This window comes from Pogoniulus pusillus, chromosome 2 (genome assembly GCF_015220805.1).
Source record: "Pogoniulus pusillus isolate bPogPus1 chromosome 2, bPogPus1.pri, whole genome shotgun sequence".
Taxonomy (NCBI): Eukaryota; Metazoa; Chordata; class Aves; order Piciformes; family Lybiidae; genus Pogoniulus; species Pogoniulus pusillus.
Window position 1 is genome coordinate 49,133,120 of NC_087265.1, and position 14,081 is coordinate 49,147,200.

The 14,081-nt window shown below is 54.1% G+C and overlaps 1 long non-coding RNA gene across 2 annotated transcripts; it reads left to right on the forward strand.

Moving 5' to 3' along the window:
* Positions 1-8,347: 8,347 nt before the first annotated feature.
* Positions 8,348-13,838, forward strand: LOC135187079 (uncharacterized). 2 transcript variants are annotated; one of them, XR_010307184.1, is made up of 4 exons: positions 8,350-8,383; positions 8,534-8,645; positions 11,833-11,996; positions 13,173-13,838. It is a non-coding gene; the product is annotated as an uncharacterized LOC135187079 (long non-coding RNA). The 2 variants fall into 2 exon arrangements; XR_010307181.1 differs by lacking the exon at positions 8,534-8,645 and having other exon boundaries at positions 8,348-8,383.
* The last annotated feature ends 243 nt before the right edge of the window (positions 13,839-14,081 follow it).

Consider the following 14,081-nt stretch of genomic DNA (forward strand, 5'->3'; position numbering starts at 1 on the left):
CTTTCTTGAGTTCTGCTGGAATCGATCCTGCAGGAGCTGGCACCAGTTGCTTGCCCATTTCTGATGCTCCTGCCCGGCTGGGACAGCCGCTGGGGGATGTCCCCCAGGCAGGAAGGAGAGGCGGCCAGTGCCTGGTGAGCAGGCACCGACAGACTATCAGTGCGAGCCATAAACTGCATCACACCACCCCCTCGCCCCCCCATCCTCCACCCCCCTGCTTTTCTGCAGTTAATTCCCCATTTCCTTTCCAAAATTCCTCGGGAGCTTCTGGTTTGTGTTTTTCCTCGACGTGTTCTTATCTGCCGCCCGCTTCCCCTCCCTGACTCTGGCAGTGCAGCCTCTCCAGGGTCTCCCTCATTGCAGCTTGCTGCTGTCCCCAGGCCATGCTGGTGGCTGTGATGAGACCATCGGGAAAGGCAGCTCCATGCCAGGAAGCCTTTCCCACATCGCATCTCTCTATGCCTATCGAGTCCCTACCTTGGGTTGCCCAAATCAGTGTTTTTTTTCTGATTTCAGCCCCCGTGCTGGAGGCTCTGAGCCACCTGAACCTGAAAAGCAGCAAAGATTCCTGCTCCTCTCTGCTGCTGGCTCCAGGAGAAGAGGATGGGCTTCTTGTCAGTATGGAAACTGGGCTGGGGCTGGGGCTGGGGGTACCAAGCCTTCACCCAGAGCATATATCCCTAGCCAAACCCTCTGCAAATGTGCTTGCACTCTGAGCAACCTTTGTTTAACAGATTTGGAGGTCCAGGCCTTGGGGTCCAAGGACTGGATGGTGTGTGGGGTGCTGTTGGCAGATGAAAGCTGGCTGTAAAGCCACGTTCTGAGCCCAGGGAGGTGCTGCTGCACAGAAACCCTGTGCCACCATTATTTGCCATTGACTAAGCTAGAAATAGCCCCCAGATCTGGAGTGAAAATGGGGGCACAGTGGTGGGGATCAGGCAGTTCAATCTTCCTTTGCTTGTACTCTTTCCTAGCTTGTCACTGGTGCTGGCCCCCCCTCAGGAGTATCCTCAAGTGACAGAAAGCATGACATGACCTGACTCTTCCCAGCATCCTGTCTGGGCAAAGGTCAGGAGCCAGGCAGCCTCCCCAGGGTGGGAAGGGTGGAGCAGACCAGATGTGGGCAAAAGCCACCCTGTGGCTGGGATGATCTGTGTTCACCCTGGTCAGCATTCCTGTCCCCTTTCCTTTTGCAGCCACACAAGCCCTCCATCCCCCTCCATCCCCCCCCAAGCCATGTTCTCCCAGACTTCCTGAACTTACCTTTGCCCCATTGCTGCACAAGACAGGGACTTGTCCACCCGGAGCTGGGCCTGGCCAGTGCTGCATCCCTGCCTGCCAAGCACTTGCATCCCATTTCCTAGACCAGTTGAGGTTCTGCAGTGCTGTGGGCAAGATGGACTGGGATCTGCAGTGAAAACTAGTGCTGACGTTACTCAAGATGGCTAGAAGGTTTGATTGATGGTCCTGTCTGGGGAGGTGGGTGCACTGGGCACTGCCACACACCCCTCTGGGCAAGGCTCCACATGCAGATGAGTGTGAGCACACACCTCAGCTCGCCCTGGTCTCTGGGATGCTGCTGCTGAGTTACTGCGTTCCTGAGCTGCTTGGCCATTGCATGCCATGGTGACAGCCCAGTTCCTTAGTGGAGGGGTAAAGACTCTTTGCCCAAGAGCCCCCAGAGCCTAAGGTTCCTATTGATGCACAGACTGAGAGTGAGCAGCACCAAAACAGGAGCTTTAGAGGGAAAAGAAAGGGGTCAGTCAGCTTCTCGTTCCCCAGCAGCCTGCTTGGAGCAGTTTCTGTCCCCTGGGCCAGACCCTTACTCCTTCCCTGGGAGTGGGCCCAGGCATCTGTAGAGGACACAATGTGTCAGTGCCCTGATCCACCCCAACAGGGCTGGGGAAATCTTTCTCGGGGATTTGGGTTAAGTATTGAGTAAAAAGAGACAACGTGGAAGGGTTTACTCGGAGAGGGAGTGGAGATAAAACCCTTGGAAGTGTTTGGGGCAGGGAGGAGAGGGGCTGGGCTACTCCCTGTTCAGAGCGAAGTGATGCGTTGGGTCTACTCTGTCGCTCAGAGGGAGATGGGTAGGACTGGGCTCTCCTGCCTTGTGAGGTTCTGGCTCCATCTACAGGGGTATGCCTTCAAGTGATGGAGGCGCTGCAGCAATGCACTCCCAAAGCAGGATGGGCAGGAGGCGATGGCCTGCAGCCAGCTTCTCCTGTAGCTCCTCACCTGCAGCGTGCCTCCAAGTTGTGCTGCCACTGCTCTGTCTGGGACACACAAGCTCAGAAGCAGTTGGGTTTGTACATCCCTGAGATGAAGGGGCTGGGAGCCTGCTGGGTGGAGGCACGACTGGGCTTCAGTAGGAGGAGCACCTTGAGCTGGGTGCAGAGCAATCCCAGCAGTGCTAGTCCCAGACCCACATGTAGTGCAGCTTCCGCCAGACACTGCCTGTTACTTCAGCCTACCTCCTGGCTGCCACTCCGTATTTGCTTGCACTTCACATTCCTGTATCAGGCTCAGGCAGTGCCTGGCAGAGGCACACATGCAGTTCATCTCCAGTAATAAATAAGCCTTCCCCAGATACCACCTGGGGCTCAGGGCATCAACATGGCCTGATGGCAACTGGTACTAGCAGAAAATTCTGCTGATGGCAGGGAAGAGAGTGTTTGGTCCCCAAATAGAGGTTATCATTTTGAACTCTTGAGTTCTCTCCCATGTCTCTGTCTGCCAGGCTGAAGGCACAGAGAGATGTCTCTCTCCTGGTGATACTGCAACAGCTGTGTGGCCTAAGCATGTGGCATCTGTCTGAGACCACACCTCGAGTGCTGTGCCCATTTTGGGTCACCACAGCACAGGAGGACACTGAGGTGCTGGAGCAGGGGCAGAGAAGGGTGACGAGGTTGGGGAGAGGGCAGACAAACATGGCCTGTGAGGAGCAGCTGAGGGAGCTGGGGGTGTTTAGTCTGGGGAAGAGGAGGCTGAGAGGGGACCTTAGGAGGCTGTAGGGAGGCTGGAGCTGGTCTCTTCTCCCAAACTGCTAATGATAGGGCAAGAGGAAATGGCCTCAGGTTGCATCAGGTTTAGGTTGGCTGTTGAGAGGAAGTTCTTTGCTGAGCAGGTGTCAGGCACTGGCACAGGCTGCCTAGGGAGGTGGTGGAGTTGCCATCCCTGGAGGTGGTTAAGAGGAGAGTGGATGTGGTGCTTGAGGCTATGGTCTGGTGATGAAGGCTGCTGGGATGAAGATTGGACTGGCTGATCCTGGTGGTTCTCTCCAACCACAGCCATTCACAGTGCTGAGATGTTGTGCTGAGGGATTTGGTCAGGGACTTGTCAGTGTGAAACTCATGAGTGGACTCGATGAGCTCCGAGGGCTTTGCCAGTCTAAGAGACTCTGTGCCTCTGTGATGGTGGTGAGGGTGGCTCCACTCTGAGCTTTCCTGTGCGAGTCAGAGCAACAGACATGTGCAGCTCGTAACGGTGCCAGACGGCTGGGAAGGTCCTCTGAGAGGGGCAGACACTGCACACGTGTGTGTTCACTGTGAGCAGCACAGAAGCAATCTTCTGGGCTCCTTTCTCTCGCCCCTCCTAGGGCAGTGCTACCCACGAGGAACTCTCCCCTCTCTCCTCCAAGGGGAAAGGCAAGAGCCAGAGCCGGGAGCGAATGAAGTATCTGCAAGCTCATTGTCTAAGACTCCGCCAGCTGGATAAAAGGAGCCGGCAGGAGCAGCCTCTCACGACTGCACACAGCTCCCTTGCCAGCGGAGTCGGGCTCCGAGGCGGACAGCAGGCGGAGGGGAGGCTGTGCTGAAGCCGAGCGCAGGGCGAGCTCGGCCCCGGCGCAGCTCCGCGGGGATGCGCTGCAGTGGTTCGCGAGGGCCGCAGCGGAGAGCGGTTCACAGCCGCAGCCCCTCGTTGTCTCGGCGGGCTGCGGGGCTGCTCGTGGGAGAGCGATCTGTCCTGAGGGGACATGCCTTTGGCTTTCCTGAGATCTCATGTTTAACCCGGTGCTTCTAGGTGTCTCTGCTGAGCCATCCTTGCCTGTTTCCCCTGCTCTCACGGGGGGAAAGAATCACCCACTGGCTGTGGAGCCGTCTGGAAAGGCTTCTGCTCATTTGGGCTCCCTCTCTGGGCTGGGCTTTTTCAAGTGGTCTAAACTGAGAAGAGCAAAACCAAGGAGGAAAGGCTGTGTAGGGTGGGAGAAAATGGTTGTGGTGGCCCAGGATATAGCCTCTCTTTGAGACAGCTTGGATTGAGTCAGTACCCCAGGACAATGTGAGTGGGCTCTTGTCCCTCGAGGGTTTACTGTGGTATTTGGATGCCCTCTGAGAGGTGACTCCATCTTTTAGTTTCTGAAATGCCACATCTTTGCCAGCCTCTGGCTCCTTGTGAGCACCCAGGGTCCATGAACAACTGTGGCCATGATCACCTCAGCTGAAACATCTCTGTCCATTTATACTAGTTCCCTCCCACCAGCTTTGCCTTGTGCACCTCCATTCCCCATGGATCTCTGTGCTTACTCAGGGCAGGATGGAGAAATGGGTTCCTTGTGCACAATTGCTCCAGCACTGTCTTCAGAGACCTTTTCAACCGCGTTCCCGGTTCCCGTTTCTGGCACGACAGGAAAGACACTCCTCTGGCTCCTCAGCTGGGCGGATGGTGCTCAGAGGCCGCTGGGACCCTGCAGCAGCGAGGGGAGAGGCTGTTTGTGGAGACAGTAATCTCCCTGGGAGCACCAGAAAGGTTTGTAGGACATGCCTGGAATGCCTAGGACATATGGAGCAGCCAAGCTGACATGTTGGCAGAGCACCACTCAGTAAGACGTGAGGAGGAGCAGCAACTCTTGCCAAGGTCCTGCTTTAAAGCAGCCCCCCTTGAACTCTTTGGTATAGATAGCACTGGAGGTAGAGTTTCATACATCTTTATATCTTCCACTTTCATGTGAAAGAAATCTCAGCCTTGCTCAAGCAGGCTGCTGTCTGCCTCAGCTTGCTGGATTACAACTGTCCTTCATTCCCAAGGCCTTCCAGTTCCAGCCTCAGCTCTACTCAGAGGGAGATGCTAAACACCTTCCAGCAAGGAGAAAGTTCTTGGCTGTGAGCTCGTTCCTGTCTTTCCTCCCCTTTGCACCACAGTGAAGCAGGGAGACATCCCCTCTTCAGACACTGCAGAACCTGCTGCGTGGGGGAAGAAGTGACTGGACAGAAGAGCATGAGGCATGAACCCAGGGACCTGAGCCATAGTCTGCCTGGCCTCTTAAATTGCCCCTGAGGCCAGCACTCTGCTCTCTCCTCTCTGCTTTCCCCCTCAACCTTGTTTTGACCAAATGTCCTCTCGGAGCCACCAGTTCTTGGGCTGCATCTCTGGTGGAGATCCTGAGGGGTTTGGTAGTGCAAGTGTCAAAGCAGTACTGATAATTGGAGGTCCTGTGACCTCTTTGAGGAGAGGCTGAGGGAGCTGGGGGTGTGCAGCCTGCAGCAGAGGAAGCTCAGGGTAGAGCTCATTGCTGTCTGCAGCTGTCTGCAGGGAGGCTGTAGCCAGGTGGGGTTGGGCTCTGCTGCAACAGAAGAAGGGGACACAGCCTCAAGCTGTGCCAGGGCAGGTCTAGGCTGGATGTTAGGAGGAAGTTGCTGGCAGAGAGAGTGATTGGCATTGGAATGGGCTGCCCAGGGAGGTGGTGGAGTCTCTGTGGCTGGAGGTGTTGAAGCCAAGGCTGGCTGGGGGCACTTAGTGCCATGGTCTGGTTGGTTGGGCAGGGCTGAGCTTGGAGCTCTCTTCCAACCTGCTTGATTTTGATTCTCCTCTGCTTTTGGCAGTGAGGTTGCACTCGATGTTCTCTGCAGGTCCCTTCCAACCTGTAATGTTCTGTGATTCTGTGATTCCCTCTGGCTTGCCGGATGCTCTCTCGTCTATTTCCTCCCTTTCTGGCTTCTGCAGTCCTGTGGGACCTTGCTTTATGTCCTCGCACAGGTGAGAAGGAGGCTTCCTCCCCGCCCGAGGAGCCTGGCTGCGAGCGGGCAGTGCGGGGTGCCACCGCTAGAGGGCAGCCGGTCCCTGCCGATGGGGCTGCTGAGCGCAGCGAAGGGAGCGGGAGGCCAGGGATGACTTCAAAGAGCCTGGCTGATGGAGCCCCGTGTGTGTATGACAGACACTTCCTCTTCTCCCGGTCCCGGGCCAGCTTTCCAGGCTCGGTGCTGCTCCTCTTATGGATTGGCGTATTTGACACGCTAGGAAAGACCCATCTCTTTAAAGGCAGGGGAGCGCTGGGATAGCTGGAATGCCAGCTTCTCCTGGGGGAGGGGGCAAAAGGATGCAAGCAGACAGCTGGTGCACACAGAGCTCTGGCAGCCTCCGAGGCAGCCATTGGAAAGGTGAAGAGAGTCACCCTCAGCTTCAAGGAGTGAAGGAGTGGATTCTTAACGCTGGTTGCACTCCCCCACTGCTCAGTCACTTGCAGGAGCTCAGGACTTGGTCATGCCCTCAGGACCTTGTCTTGTAACCATCAGGTCTGGGTCTGGCAGTGCAAACAGCGTTAGGAATCCAGGGGCTTCCATGGAGGCCCAGCTCCTCCTTTGCCCAGCTCTGTCCATCCATGGAGCAAGGGGAGGAGGTTGGTCTGGCACACCTGGAGAAGGCAGGGTGCAATCAGAGTGCATGGATTATTTGGAGCTGTTTCTCAGTGCAGCAAAACTGTGAACAGAAGGCAACAGGTTTGTTGTGCATGTTGCATGAACTGGATGATGATGGACAGAAGCTTTGGTACATCAGTTACTCCTCCTCCTGAAACCACCTTTTGTGCAGCCCTCCTGGCTGGCTCATGTGGCTTCTTGTCTCTGCTTTGTCCAAAGAAGATGTGAGGCAGGCCTTGCATGGCTGCATTGCTCTGTGAAAGACAGAGTGAAGTACACCACGGAAGAACAAACCAACAGCACCTCAAGTGGACCAGGACCCAAATCTCCCCTCCTCTGTCTTGGATCCATTCCCTCCAGTCTTGTCAGTACCTAACACCCTAAAAAGTCCCCCAACAGCTTTCTTGCAGGCTCCCTTCAGATGCTGGAAGGCCACAATAAGGTCTCCTTGGATCTTCTCTTCTCCAAACTGAACATAGAACCACAGAATCAAAGAATCAAGCAGGTTGAAAGAGAGCTCCAAGCTCATCCAGCCCAACCTAGCACCCAGCCCTGCCCAACCAACCAGACCATGGCACTAAGTGCCCCAGTCAGGCTTTGTTTCAACACCTCCAGGCACAGCAACTCCACCACCTCCCTGGGCAGCCCATTCCAATGCCAATCACTCTCTCTGCCAACAACTTCCGACCCTTGCGACTGGTTCTTGTGACCTAGGAGCAGCAGTCTTTTGGGGAGGGCATTCCCAAAAGGCTGCTGTGCTTCACAGATGCCAAACAAGCTGTCCTGGGCAGCAGGGAAACCTTGGTATGGCCACACTGCTCTGAACACCTGGGGCTGACAGCCCCAGAAGGTGAATCGCTTTGCACAGAGAGAAAACACCACACAAAGCAAGCTCCCAGTCAGCTGCTGCCTCTCCAGGGAGAGAAGGATGGAAGAAGGAGGCCCAAATCTTACTTTGCTTCTGCCTTTGCAGCTCTCCTAAGATTATGCCTGGATCCAAGTAAGGACAGAGTTTGTCCCACTGACTGCTGAGCAGCAGTAGGGCTGATGCAATTGAACCCTCTCACAGAGGCAGCTGGCCAGGGACACAAATGGCATTGGGAGCCAGGGCACAGTGCTCTGAAGTGAGTGATCCAGCAGAGCAAGATGCTTTCCTCCTTTGCAAGCCCTAACACCAGGTCTAGATAGATCTGGGGGTCTGGACAGAGAGCATTAGTGACTTAAATCAAAGCACTGAGACCTTGCTGGACCAAGGGGACAGCACTGCCCAGTTTGGAAGTAATCTTCCCTTGGAGGGCTCAAGGGAGGGCAGATGGCACCAAGCCACTTCTAACCTTTGCTTCAGAGCATGTGCAGGTTTCCAAGCAGTGAGTCAGCACCATGACATCAAGGGAGGGTTTGTCATTTTTCAGTGGGGTGAAGAATTCCCTCCAGTGATGTGTCTTGAGGATGCAGAACCAGGTAGAAGCTCCCTGGGGGGGGATTCTTGAGAGGTGACATCACACAACCCTAGAAGTGCAGTTCAGGCTTCTCTAGAGAGAGAGGGGGCAGGTGAGGACCATAGAATCAACCACATCTCCCCCTTTTATCCCCAAACCCACAGCACCTGGGTGCTGTTGCAGTCTCCTCCCACCCCAGGTGTGACCACTTTGCCCTCCCTGCTTGCTCCCCTTTATAATCGGCCCCAGAAGAGGCAGCAGCTCTAAGCTTGCCCAGCTGGGCAGAGGATCCTCCTCCAGTCGCCACTGGTGAGTCTCCTACCTTGGTGTGTGCACTCTGGGTGAGTGGTGGAGGGGATCAAAGGCCGGGGGGCCTGCTGGCCCCCTGCCTGTGTAGGGCTGGGCTTGCTGATTGCTCTCCCATCACCCACGGGTGCTGGCTGAGCTCCTCTCTGTTAGCTGCTGCCTTCTGCTCTCTTGTCACACTGTGGAAAGGGCAGGAGTGAATCTGTGAAGCATTTTGCAAAGCACTGAAGGAGCATGGAGGGAATGGCTGAGAGTCCCTGCCAGGGTAAGTGGAACAGAACTCCAATCTCATTGGCACTGCTTTGTGTCAGAGTAGCTAAAGTTCTGTTTGGTTTTGTAGTGGAGCTAGAACAGCCTTTATTCACAGACTCACAGAGTCAGACAGGTTGGAAGAGAGCTCCAAGCTCAGCCAGCCCAACCTAGCACCCAGCCCTGCCCAACCAACCAGACCATGGCACTAAGTGATTCATCCAGTCCTTTCTTGAACACTTCCAGGCACAGCCACTCCACCACCTCCCTGGGCAGCCCATTCCAATGCCAATCACTCTCTCTGCCAACAACTTCCTCCTCACATCCAGCCTAGACCTCCCCTGGCACAGCTTGAGGCTGTGTCCCCTTGTTCTGTTGCTGCTTGCCTGGCAGCAGAGTCCAACCCCACCTGGCTACAGCCTCCCTGCAGGCATTTCACTAATTCACCTGTCTCAAGTTTTAGGTCACTGTGGGAGTGAACTACTCAGAGGATGTGCCTTGGTCCCCTGGGCAGGAGCCAGAACTCATTCTGTCCAGGTGGTCTCTACATGTCTTTCCTTTAGGAGAATGCCTTGGTACCTAACCACCAGCTTGATGCATTCCTCAGATAGGTTGCTCCTTGTCCAGTGCTTCCAAAAACTCAGCAATCCAGTGGCTTCCTCAGTTGCCAGATGTTCAATCCTGCCAAGCTTCCTCATAGGAGATGGTGATGACAGAGTTCACTTTATGGAGATGGAGAAGTATGTCTACTTCCAAGCATGTTCCCTGCCAGCAAGGAGAAATGGGTGAAAGAAATTACAAAGCACTGGAAAATCAGACTTCTGCACTGGTTGTGAGTGTTCTAGCAGCAGAAGGGGCCTTGATGGATGGAAGTCTACATCTGGATGGATGTAGACTGATGGATTGCTGTCTACAACTCCTTGAAGGGAGGCTGTAGCCAGGTGGGGTTGGGCTCTGCTGCCAGGCAAGCAGCAACAGAAGAAGGGGACACAGCCTCAAGCTGTGCCAGGGCAGGTTCAGGCTGGATGTTAGGAGGAAGTTGTTGGCAGAGAGAGTGATTGGCATTGGAATGGGCTGCCCAGGGAGGTGGTGGAGTGGCTGTGGCTGGAGGTGTTGAAGCCAAGGCTGGCTGGGGCACTTAGTGCCATGGTCTGGTTGCTTGGGCAGGGCTGGGTGCTAGGTTGGGCTGGTTGAGCTTGGAGCTCTCTTCCTGCCTGCTTGACTCTATGCTTCTGTGACTCTAAGTCAAGTTTCTGCTGCTGAACTGAGCTCTTAACTTCAAAAGGGGCTGAGCCTTAGCTGGTTTGAACTCAGTATCTCAGTTCTTCCGTTTGCTACCTAAAGCAAGCCAGCATTTGTAATTTTTGGACACCCCTCTGATGTATTCATAACTGGACTGGTACAAGAGGAAAAAAAAAACCCTGTTTAAAATAAATCCCAACATGTTTTGTGACACAGAAAACAGAGACAGAGTATGGAAAACATAACCTGCTCCTACCAGGAAAGGGCTTGGGATTATCTGCTTGTTCTTGCAGCTCCTTTTCCACATGGCTCTACTTCGAGGGTTGATTCACTGCAAATATCTCTCTGTGTCCCCTTCTCTCTGTATTGATTTGTAAGGAATCCTTTCAGGATGAGGTCATATTTTCCATGTGCCAGTGAAAAAAAAAGTCAGATAGAAGATGAAGATCATTATTGTAACAGGAAAATGGTTAGGACAAAGAAAGCTTATAATTTTGTAAACAGAGGTTGGGAGGAGGCTTTTGGGATTGAGTTTCTGGGCAGCAAGTCAGAGGGTTTGTCTTGTCTTATTTTGAAGGCTCTACTGGCAATGTCTACAGCCCAGGAAGGAATAAATACAAACAGCTCTCCTCCCCAGCATGGCTTTGGTAGCTCTATTAGCACAACTGAGCTTGTGATGGAGAATGTGCCCAGGAAGCTTGGCTTTCTTGGAGGAGGGTTATAAACTCAGAGGTCTTGTCCTGCCACTCCTAGTTGGCCAGAGAGGACTTAGCCAGATAATGTCTTCTGCTGCTGAATGTTTAATCACAGAATCTTAGAATCATAGAGTTATAGAATCAGGCAGGTTGGAAGAGAGCTCCAAGCTCAGCCAGCCCAACCTAGCACCCAGCCCTGACCAACCAGACCATGGCACTAAGTGCCCCAGCCAGGCTTGGCTTCAACACCTCCAGGCACAGTGACTCTACCACCTCCCTGGGCAGCCCATTCCAATGCCAATCACTCTCTCTGCCAGGAACTTCCTCCTCACATCCAGCCTAGACCTGCCCTGGCACAGCTTGAGGCTGTGTCCCCTTCTTCTGTTGCTGCTTGCCTGGCAGCAGAGACTAACCCCACCTGGCTACAGCCTCCCTTCAGGTAGCTGCAATCAGCAATGAGCTCTGCCCTGAGCCTCCTCTGCTGCAGGCTGCACCCCCCCAGCTCCCTCAGCCTCTCCTCACAGGGCTCTGCTCCAGGCCCCTCCCCAGCCTTGCTGCCCTTCTCTGGGCACCTTCCAGCACCTCAACATCTCTCTTGAATTGAGGAGCCCAGAACTGGACACAGCACTCCAGGTGTGTCCTGAGCAGTGCTGAGCACAGGGGCACAAGAACCTCCCTTGTCCTGCTGCCCACACTGCTCCTGAGCCAGCCCAAGTGACTAAAGACAAAGGATTTTGCCCTGCAGACACGGTGGTGTCACCCATTCTGAGGGGAGGGGAGAGGAGTCAAAGAGAACACTTTCCAGTTAAAATGAAGACTTTTTTCAATTAAAATCCCTGGGAAAAAAGGCAACAATCTCTTCCCCCTCCCATTACTCACAGTGAGTAAGTGGGGAAGGCGTTGATGGCTGCAGAAAGGAATGGCATTTGGCTATGGAAACCAGCTGATGGCATTTGCAAGCACTTGGGGAAGCAGGTGCTGGCAGTTGCTTTGCTTGCTTGAACCATTCTTCTCTTTTGCATAGCCCAACTTTTCATTTTTTTTGGGTGGAACTATCAGAAAAAAATGTGCAGGAAATTGTGATTTTTCCCCCTCCTCCCCCTGCTGTTTCTGTCTGTTGCTGCAATTGCCAGCAATGACCACTTTGGTTTCTAACATTGCCACTTTGCTGGGATAGCTTATTGGGAAGGCATGTGTGGAACAGCTTCTCCCAAGGGAACCATTCTGCCTTGCCTGTGAATCCTCAGCTTCAACATGTTTTGGCAGCATGGAATGAGGAGAGAGAGAAACCAGCAAGCAACTTCTGGGCAACTCCACACAGCTCACCTGCAAGTGATTTTCCAGGGATCCATCCTCAGCTGCTGTGAATCAGCACAGCTCCATGGTCCTTGCACGCTTGGGTATTTGTCAGAAGTCTTGCATCTGGGCAGGTAAAAGGTTTGCTTTGCATAGGTGGCTTTCTGTGCCAGTGTCCTGCCTGTACCCCCTGAGGCTGTGTCCTCCAGGAGGGTTAGGGATGCTTATGAGTTCTGAGCTTCTGTTTCAGGTTTGCACAGGATCTTAGAATCAGTCAGGGTTGGAAGAGACCACAAGGAGCAGCCAGTGCCAACCCCCCTGCCATGCCCAGGGACACCCTACCCTAGAGCAGGCTGCACACAGCCTCAGCCAGCCTGGCCTCAAACACCTCCAGCCATGGGGCCGCAACCACCTCCCTGGGCAACCCATTCCAGCCTCTCACCACTCTCCTGCTCAACAACTTCCTCCTCACATCCACTCTGACTCTCCCCACCTCCAGCTTTGCTCCATTGCCCCCAGTCCTGGCACTCCCTGAGCCTCCAAAGTCCTTCCCCAGCTTTTTTGTAGCCCCATTCAGATGCTGGAAGACCACCAGAAGGTCCCCTGGGAGCCTCCTCTGCTCCAGCCTGCACAGCCCCAACTCTTTCAGTCTGTGCTCACAGCAGAGCTGCTGCAGCCTCTGAGCATCCTCCTGGCCCTGCTCTGGACACTCTCCAGCATCTCCACAGCCCTCTTGTAATAGGGGCAAAGAGAGATGCTTAGATATTCTCTTTCCCACATTTCTGCCTACACATCTGGTCAGGTCAGAAAAATAACAGGAGCCACTAGAGGAAGTGCAGTTGCAGATGTGCAGAGACTTTTGTCTTGCCCTTGCAGGTGAGCAGTGAGTTTAAGGGATCTCTGTCACCTCAGTGCCCCGGGTGAACGCTGCCTTCCCCATTGCAGCCCTCTGCCTGCCAGCAGAGATGCACTGCCCGTCAGGATGGGCGTGGGAGAACTTTACTTCCACTGGTCCAAACATTTTTCCAACTAGTCCTGAAAAATCCACATCTTTCCAGAGCAAGACAACAAATATCACCTGCAGGGAATGTGGCAAAAGAGAAGGAGTTTGGAGTGACTGACCCTGGTGGTGCTCTCCAACCATAGTGGTTCATAGTGATTAGAGGCTTTGCTGAGGGGCTTGGGTTAGTCAAGGACTTGGCAGTGTGAAACTCATGATTGGGCTCGAGGGTCTTGAAGGGCTTTTCCAATCTAAGAGACTCTGCCTCTGTGAAACTGAGCTAAAGCTAATTGTCCTTCCATTTGACTAGGTCAGAGCTCAACCCCATCCCTACTTTGAAGTCTCACCTGCTGGGCATTCCTGGGTGGCTGGACTCAACCAGAGGACAGGGGTGTGTGGAGAGTTGGACAGACCTCCAAGCAGAGGAGCTCTAGAGTTTCACTCTTGGTTGAATGAAATGAGCTGATTTTGCCAGTTGCCAGGCAGCAATCACAGCCCTGATGGATGACAGAATAAACCAAGTTCCTTCTGCAGCCAAATTCCACTGACACCTCCACAGAGTTGGCTTTCACCATCCCTCAGGGCATCTGCTAAGGTCCAGGGGAAGGGGAGAGGCTGTAGTTCTCTGTCCCACCCTGGGTTATTTTTACAGCTGGGAAAGGAGGTGGTTGAACCTGGCTGAGAGGGTCGAAGCATTTTCCACGGCAGCTCACAAAAGCTGTGAAGCCAGAGGCAGACTTCACAAGGACTCAAATCCCCAGATCAGCAGCTCCAAATGTGTCACTGGCACCGACTCTAGAAGGACCATGTGCCCCAGAAAGGAATTTCCCTGCTTCTGCCCAAGCAGGCTTTCTTCTGCACACAAATGAAACCTCCTTAGCCAAGTGCCTGTCTCCCCCACTCGTGTAGAAAACCAGCCTGGGGGCCACACCCAAAGAGTGGCTGTCAGTGGCTCCATGGCCAAGGGGAGGCCAGTGACAAGCAGAGTCCTTCAGGGACCAGACTTGTTCAACATCTTTGTGGGTGCCATGGACAGAGGCATTGAGTGCAGCCTCAGCAATTTGCTGCCCACACCAAGCTGTGTGCTGCAGCAGCCAGGCTGGAGGGCAGGATCCATCCAGAGGGACCTGGACTGGCCGATTCTGTGGCTCTGTGAAGTTGAGACTTGATCTGGTCTCCTGTAATCTTCCTTGGAAGAATCTGGATTAACCTGGGATCT